The 8562-nt window shown below is 44.4% G+C and overlaps 3 non-coding genes across 3 annotated transcripts; all 3 read right to left on the bottom strand.

Annotated features, from left to right (window-relative positions):
* Nucleotides 1–2: 2 nt before the first annotated feature.
* Nucleotides 3–74, bottom strand: TRNAP-UGG (transfer RNA proline (anticodon UGG)). Its single transcript has one exon. It is a non-coding gene; the product is annotated as a tRNA-Pro (tRNA).
* Nucleotides 75–1157: 1083 nt separating this feature from the next.
* TRNAY-GUA (transfer RNA tyrosine (anticodon GUA)) lies at nt 1158–1246 on the bottom strand. The gene is given in 2 exon segments: nt 1158–1193; nt 1210–1246. It is a non-coding gene; the product is annotated as a tRNA-Tyr (tRNA).
* Nucleotides 1247–2446: 1200 nt separating this feature from the next.
* TRNAT-UGU (transfer RNA threonine (anticodon UGU)) lies at nt 2447–2519 on the bottom strand. The gene has a single exon. It is a non-coding gene; the product is annotated as a tRNA-Thr (tRNA).
* Nucleotides 2520–8562: the final 6043 nt, after the last annotated feature.

Here is an 8562-nt window from a genome sequence, read left to right as displayed (position 1 = left end):
TAGGGCTCGTCCGGGATTTGAACCCGGGACCTCTCGCACCCAAAGCGAGAATCATACCCCTAGACCAACGAGCCACGAGGGCCGAGTTTCGCTTTTATTCCCTATGAATTGTAGCTTTCCTCCAGCAGCTGGCCGCCACACTGCTCAGAAGTTTTGCTTTTGTTGTGACACTTCTTTTTTGCCTTGTTTCGTTATTTCTTCCATCTCCATCAAGTTTCACGTCTGACTCTGGCCCAAGACTCTTTCATTCTCTCCCATGCACGTCCTGGACCCCTCCAGACGCAGGATGGAGTGAGGGAAGGCAGCTTTCCGGACTTAAGGCCACACGCTTGAGTTCCACAGAGCCAGGTCAGGGCAGGTCTAGCGGCGCGGCGGAGACCGGAGGAGCCGAGGGCCAGAGCGGAGCTCAGATGCAAGGCCGCGGGCACCAAGCCCCAGGACAGACGCGTGGGCCGCTTATCTGCCGACCTGGCGCTATCTCGCAGGAAGCCGAGGTAGGTTGGGGGTGAACAAACAGGTTGGAGGTGACCCAGTTGGGCGCGTGTTCGGATACTGTAGACCCCTCATAGTTTCCCTGAATAGTTACCAAGCTTTCTGTCTCCCCATCTTCGCTTACGTTGTTTCCTCCATCTGGAATTCACTCTCCCCGTCTCATTCCAACTCACGTCGAATTCTATTCTTACTTCCTGCTTCAGAACTAATTTTTTAGAATTATATAAATATATAAATACTTGAATAAATTAAAATGGATATCTGTGTGTAGAGCGGGCGCAGACACCCAGGCCGAAGGTCACAGTTTAGGGGTTTGTTCCGCAAATCAGAGTCCCTCAGGCCGCAGGGCGCATGCATGCACACACACGCACACACACACACACACACACACACAATGTGCTGTACCAACGAGTAGTCTTTGGACCTCAGGCAACAACCCGGAACAGCTAGAGCCCCCCCAAAATACAGCTTCGGTAAGGTAGCTGTTCCAGAAAGGTCCCCAACAGGATCAGTTTTTCAAGGCATTATAAAGGAAGTGTAACTCGAGAATAAGTCAAGTATTTCCTTTGGACGAGAGTAAGGCCGGGGGAAGAGAGATTTCAGATCAGTCTAAGGAAGAACAAACGAGGAAAGGACAGTGCAAGTCTGAAGCCCAAAACAGCTACTCCTTCGAGCCGGAATCGAACCAGCGACCTAAGGATGACTACAGGGTGGCTACTACAGTCCTCCGCTCTACCAGCTGAGCTATCGAAGGAAGCACGCAAGAAACTTGCCAAGAAATCCCTATTCAGAAAATAGATAATCAGAAGTGAGTGACAAAGATTTTCCCGTCCCTGCCCCTGGAAAGGGAACCCCGCCGAGTTGCAAAGCCAGCTTGTGAGATATTGTTGCATTCGCAGTTCTGGGTACAACCCTTCTAGAACTGGATTCTCCTGTTTCACTGAGGACCCTCCAAGCAGAGCCCACTCTACAGCACACGCATTCGGAGGCCGCACGTCCTCTGCTCGCCCGGGGGCTGTTGCCTCGCAGGCATCGGGGTGTGTGTGTGTGGTGTGTAAGGTTGGGGGCGGGCATCCGGGCATCGGAGAACTGGGGCTGAGGCGTTGGGACACACAATGCTGACCGCGCCCCTGCGAGCTGGGCAGAAGGGAGGGCGTCCGGGCTCAGGCCTGGGGCTGCTGCGGTTTCCTCACTTCCTGTGCTCGGCTCCCACTCCAGGGTCGTCTGCACAGGCGAGCTGCTCTTCCGCGTACAAATCCACAGACTTGGGGAGGGAGAGGGTGTGGAATAGAGTACAAGTGGGTAAACCCAATGTTTCTGGGAGAGTTCGCTTTGGGGGAAAATATTTTTAGGTTATTCAAAACGGAGGCCTCAATTTCTTTGAGTCAATATCAAATTTAGTGACCCAGGTATCGTCTCCAAAGTGCGGGCCCTTAATTTTCCCTGCTGAGATATTTAAGTGTCCAAACCCCACGGACACGCGAAACCTGGCCGCACAGCCTACATCTCCAGATGCCTAACCGGAACGGCTGTAGTCGGCTCTTCCCCTCTGGAGAGGGAGACCTTGTTCTCGACTCCAGATCTGCCCAGAACGGGCGCTTGAAGGTTTGATCGTGTTTCTCTGCCTGGCCGCCCCCATTCCACGCTCGAGCGCAGTAGGTTCTGGGCGCGGGTTCCGGCTCCCAGCAGGGCTCTCGCCGCGGGTCAGCACAGCCGGGGCGCACCGTCAGCGTAGGCTGGCAGAGGTTCCCACCCGTTGTGTAATGGACTCCGCCTCAGGCCAGGGAGCAAAGCCGCACTTGCGCACTAGCACAGGAACCTAAAGGGAAGCAGGTTCTGCTCAGCAATTGTGTATTTGGGAGCTGTGGACTGCGGCAAGCTGTAATTAGCCAAATTTCCTCAGGTTTAGTTAAGAGTAAAGGAAAAAATTTAAAAAGACACACGCATACTTAGTAGGCCCCAGCGAGATTTGAACTCGCGACCCCTGGTTTACAAGACCAGTGCTCTAACCCCTGAGCTATAGGGCCACACGGGAAGTGGCACTTTTTAATTTTAGGAAGTGGCTCTCTTTGTTTCTCAGAAAAGGAAAGTTTTTGCTGGGCCTTTACCAAAGTATCTGAGCGTAGAAATTAAACAAAATCCGAACGTTATTCCAATCCACTTCCCAACTACTGGAATTCAGTTTACAGGCTCTTTGTGGTCTTGCTGGGGATGAAGCAACGTGGAGGCCAGTAACAGGGACAACCGGTATCTTAAGATTGGAGAAATATGCCCAACCTGACACAGTCTAACACAGAGGAAGATTTTTTTTTTCCCTCCCCCCTTCAGATTGTGAAAATTAAGAAGGGAAACTCAGCACAGAGGAAGAAAGAGCCTACCACAGCTCTCAACTGGTCTGCTGACATCTGCGTTTGGGTTTCTCCTTTGCTCAGGACTTCTCCAGCCGCCTGCCTCTTCCAACTTCCCTAGACATAGGGACGTTTCTTGCAGGTCTGAGTCTCAGCTCCAAAGGAGGCATTCGTTAATTGCTATTTAATTCATTCCTTGATTCAACAAACGCTGAATTCCCATTCTGTGCTAGGCTCTGCACTAGGAACTAGGGATCCAGGTATGATCTTTATCCTGAAGTCACTGTCATAGCCTTGTGGAACAAAAGGACCTAGTTTTCATGAAATAGAACAAAGAGAAGTAGCTGTATCTGGTGTGAAGGGACAGTGGCCATACTAAGGTCCACCAAAGTGAGCCATCCAGCAGGGCCTTCAGAAGGGCTTGAGCTGTATTATGAAGGGAGGTTAAGACTCAGACAAGTTTGGAGGCAGCGTGATCCCTGCTAGAAGAAAATTAGGGGCAAAATCAAAGAGAAAGACTGAGGCACTCAAGGCCCCACAGTAGAACACTGGCTGGAGCAGATTCTACCGCTCCTGGAAGTGAGGGTAGGTGAAAAGACAGGGTAATAGGAAACAGGGATTAAGTTAGGTCCTTTTAAAAACGGAAAATGGAAACTCACCCAGCGTGGATTGCAGAATGAACTGAAGGGAGGAGAAACCACAGTCAGAAACACCAGAGATTGGCAATGGTGCAGATGCTCAAACATAAAGCTGCAAAAGGTAGTATTATGGGACTGGAAAGGAAGGAAGGAACGAGAGAGAGATAGGGAAGGGAGACTCTGCTGAACTCAGATATGACGTATAATAAAGAGAAAAGAGAGAGAACTCTCAAAGGTACCTTGAAGAAGCAAGATGACACAGTCTAACACAGAGAAAGAAAAAACGGAAGTCTACCTCTTCAGGGTATCTGGAGAGGGCAGCGTGTTGAAGAAGTGCTAGGATTTAGGTAAGCTGAATTGGAGTTGAGGATGGAGCAGTTCATAGGAATTTTACAATAGCCAGAATATGCTTGTTTCTAGGGTTTCATGGATCAGTAGGGCAAAATTACATCAAATTATACAATTCATCCATTGAGTTAGAGCATCTAAGAATTATGAGCCCTTGAAGAAAGAAAACAAAGAGAAAACATCAGACGCCTGAGCATGAGCTTTGAATAACCCTATTGTAGGTATTTATTATATTAATGTCTGTCCAACATCTTTTAAACACTCTCCTTACATTTGGTAATTTCACATATTATAAGTAAGTCTGTCCTAGAAAACTTGCTTTCCTGGCTTGCAGCTGGGAGTGGGCATGTGACCTGGGTTCCACCAATCAGATTCATCCAGGGAAGGTTTCAATTTAGAAGTGTAAAACAGGAGTGGATGATCCCATAAGCAAAACCCATGTTTTTCCAAATATGGTGGAGGTGTTAGGTTTTGGGGTGTGGGTTTTCGTAAATCCACAGACTATTATTTTTCCTTAGTTCTGGAAGATTCTCAGCGATTGTATTAGTTTGCTAGGGCTGCCATAACAGAATGCCACAGTTTGGGTGGCTTAAACAACTGAAATTTATTTTCTCAGAGTTCTGGCGGTCATGATTCAAGATCAAGGTGTCAGCAGGTTTGGTTTCTTCTGAGGCCTCTCTCCTTTGCTTGCAGACAGCCACCCTCCTGCTCTCTCTTCACATGGCTGTCTCTCTCTGCTTACAAACCCCTAGTGTCTCTCTTTGTGTCTGAATTTCCTCCTCTTACAAGGACACAACGGCCTCATTTTAACTTAATCACCTCTTTAAAAGCCTTATTTCTAAAGACAGTCAAGTTCTGAGGTACTAGGGCTTAGGGCTTCAACATACAAATTTGTGGGAGGACATATTTTAGCCCGTAATATCCATTATCTTCTCATATGTTGTTTTTGCTCTATTTTTTCTCTTTTCTTAGAACTGAAATTAAACATATATTAGCACTTCACACTCTGTCCTCCATTCCTTTCGATCCTCTTCCTTTTTTTTTTTTTTTTTTTTGTTGTTGTTGTCTTTTTGTCTCTCCATGTTGCTTTCTGGATAACATTTCTTACCTATAATATTATTCAGTCATTCTATCTACAGCTTTGTTTAATCAGCTATTAAATATGCCGAAGAATCATTTATTTTGGTTAAGTTGTAATTTTCAGTTCTAGAAGTTTTAGCTGATTTTTTTCAAAACTACTTGCTCAAATTTTGTGATTTCCTGTTTCTTGCAGATATTTCGCAGCTTGTCTTTTATTTCTTTAAACGTAGTAATCATAGATGTTTTAATATCTATAACTGATAATTCTAATATCTGAATTTTATGCTGTCTGTTGTTTTTAATTCTTATTCATGTTGTTTTGTTTCCTTGTGTAATCGGTCATCTTTGCGTACTGCTCAATGTCTTTGCAAAATTATGTGCAGTGAATTTTTGAGGCCAATATGAAGGTTATATTTCTTTTTTTAAAAAATATTACTTTTGTTTCTCCCAGGCACCTGGAGCTCTATTAGTCCAAGAGGACCCTAAACAAAGTTCATGGCTAGGCATTCTCTGGACCTCCAAGATATGTAAACCCAGGCTGCAAATCAGGAACACCTACGCCCTTGTTATGCTCAACTTATGTCTGCTGAATTCCACAGCAATTCCTGGAAGTGGGAGAATTGACATAGGTCTACTTCTTCTGCACCCTTACCTCATAGGAATAGCTCTTTGGAGTCCAAAATTAATATTGGGAGGGTGTCTTACTAGACTTCCCACCTTTGGTACTGCTGGGTCTTGACATCTGACCCTCTTTTTTATCCTACCCAAATAGCCTGCCAAAACCATAGCCCACCTTTGCAGGAATTAGCAAATGTGTTTAGGGCTACAAAGGTCAATACCCAGACACTTCCCTCAACTTCCTGGATGCACCTTTCCCTTAGATTCTGGCCTATTAGTTGCTTACTACTATGTCAGCACTTTGATGCTTTTAAGGAGATTTGGTAAAGTCTTATCCGGTATTTTTAATCATTTTTCTTTAAGGAGGTTTGGTCCAAATTAATTAGCCCACCATTACCAGAAAGGAAATTGCAGGTGTGGGAGCCATAACAGCAATCATATTGCACCACATGGACTGACACAGAGCATTACTATAGAGAGAATATAAGAGAAAGAGCACCCAGGGACAAAAGGAGGAGCAGTGACAGTTAGAAAGGGAAGCTGGACACCTCCTAAATCCCTAGTTCCAGTCCACTCCAGAGGCCTGGCTGAATCTCACTCCTAGATTCTATGAGACTTCCCTGACTCAACACAGAAATTCTTCCTTTTTATTTTAGCAAAACTGTTTTCAACTTAAAGGCTCTTACCTAACACTAATTTACTCTCAGTGTCAGTTAGCACTCTACATTATTGCCTTTATCTTCTAATATTTGGGTCAACATTTATCAAATGACAGATTGCCCTATACCCCTGTACAGATCTTTGTTCCTGTCAACTTGGTCTACTTATAATTTCCCAAATGTAACTCACACCTTTTCAATTCTTATCATTGCTTATTATTCCTTCAACTAGAATGATTACCCATTTCTCTACACCTATTAAAACAATACTTATCCTAGAAAGACCATTTCAGTGTTCTAATTCACCATTCCTTTACTGTTCACCCAAGTAGACTCATCTCTTCTCTCCTCTAAGCCCATGACACCTTTTCATCTTTATTATCCCTTCTTCTTCAGTACCACTCTCAAGGTACTGAACGGGACACATGCAATGGAGGTGATCCATGGTTCCCAGAAGTAAGCAAACAGACTGACATTAACCATTCAATACCACATTTTCTGCACATATATTCAATCAATTATGAAATCATCAAATTGTTCTCCTTCCCATACTTCTTCATTTTATGAAATGAAAAGATTGCCAAAAGAAAATGCACATTTTAAGGCCGGGCGCGGTGGCTCACGCCTGTAATCCTAGCACTCTGGGAGGCCGAGGCGGGTGGATTGCTCAAGGTCAGGAGTTCGATACCAGCCTGAGCGAGACCCCGTCTCTACTAAAAATAGAAAGACATTATATGGACAACTAAAAATCTATATAGAAAAAAAATTAGCCGGGCATAGTGGCGCATGCCTGTAGTCCCAGCTACTCGGGAGGCTGAGGCAATAGGATCGCTTAAGCCGAGGAGTCTGAGGTTGCTGTGAGCTAAGCTGACGCCCCGGCACTCACTCTAGCCTGGGCAACAAAGTGAGACTGTGTCTCAACAAAAAAAAAAAAAAAAAAAGAAAATGCACATTTTAATTTTTTAAATTTTTCCAGAACTACTTCTGAATTGTGGTTTTCCATCTATTCATAAGTCCATCCTTTTGAAAATGCTACAAAAGATACAAAGAAAGAACTGAATGAGAAGGCAAAGAAGAAAGGGAGGAGACTTTACTGCACTTAGTTAGAGATTGCTTTATTTGTTTTTAGAATCATATGCATTAGTACAGCATTCTCAGTTTATAGCCTCAGATTCTTGAGGGGCAGGTTGTGTGGTTTATACTTCTGGGTCTCTAAAATACCTAGCAAAGTGACCATCACATATCAGGATATTAATAAATACTTGAAATAGAGAATAGACATGTATGGAGAAAAAAGGTAGTTGGTTTCCACAGAAATCTGAAACACAATGAAAACCTTTAGTTTCCTCTTGGAATTCTTTTTTTTTTTTTTTTTTTTTTTTTTTGAGACAGAGTCTCACTTTGTTGCCCAGGCTAGAGTGAGTGCCGGGGCGTCAGCCTAGCTCACAGCAACCTCAAACTCCTGGGCTCAAGGGATCCTCCTGTCTCAGCCTCCCGAGTAGTTGGGACTACAGGCATGCACCACCATGCCCGGCTAATTTTTTCTATATATATTTTTAGCTGTCCATATAATTTCTTTCTATTTTTAGTAGAGATGAGGTCTCGCTCTTGCTCAGGCTGGCCTCTTGGAATTCTTGGTAAAACAAGCACTAAAAAATCTCTAAGTGCCTGCCAGCTTTCATATAGTTTAAGTACAAATTCTAGGAAACCAGTCTGAATTCCAGTGCCAATTCTTAGATTTATGTGGTCACTAAATGGTGTACCTTACACCAGTACAGCGATGACTGTCCCACTCACCCAAAACACATGCAGAGCATCTTTACAGAAAAAGGAGAAAGATACCTGTAAATAAACATAGGATTAGTTATTGATAATGTGAATCTCTAATTCCTCAACAAAACACTAGGCAGATTAGTTTAATATGCGTATGTATTCAGCCCTGCTAAGGCAGGTTTTCTCTGAAAAATGTCTGACTTCCTTCCTCAGGCCAATGCCTTCTTCTTTGATTTGCCCCTGACCAGGAAAGTAATTCCCTATGCCGGGAATCACTGGAAGTCCAAGTGGGTCCTTGGCTTCACACAAGAAAGAATTCAGGAGGGAGCTAACAGTATAAAGTGACAGCAAGTTTCATTTAGAAAATATAGAGAATCTACTCCATAGAGTAGAAGCTAGTTCTCACAGCAGAGAGCCGCCCTCGTGGTTCCTTTAGTCTCTCTATTTAAGCAATGGCTTAATTATAGGCTAAACAAGGGGAGGAATGTTCATGTTATTTCTTGGAGAGGGAAAGTGTTTTCCTGGAATTAGAATGATGCCCTCCTTTTGACTAAATATGGTCAAACCAGAATTGTCATGGCATGAGGTGCATGATGGGAGTGGGAG

This window comes from Eulemur rufifrons, chromosome 2, assembly GCF_041146395.1.
Source record: "Eulemur rufifrons isolate Redbay chromosome 2, OSU_ERuf_1, whole genome shotgun sequence".
Taxonomy (NCBI): domain Eukaryota; kingdom Metazoa; phylum Chordata; class Mammalia; order Primates; family Lemuridae; genus Eulemur; species Eulemur rufifrons.
Note: the sequence above shows the minus strand (reverse complement) of the source record. Positions and strands in the feature narration are given on the sequence as shown.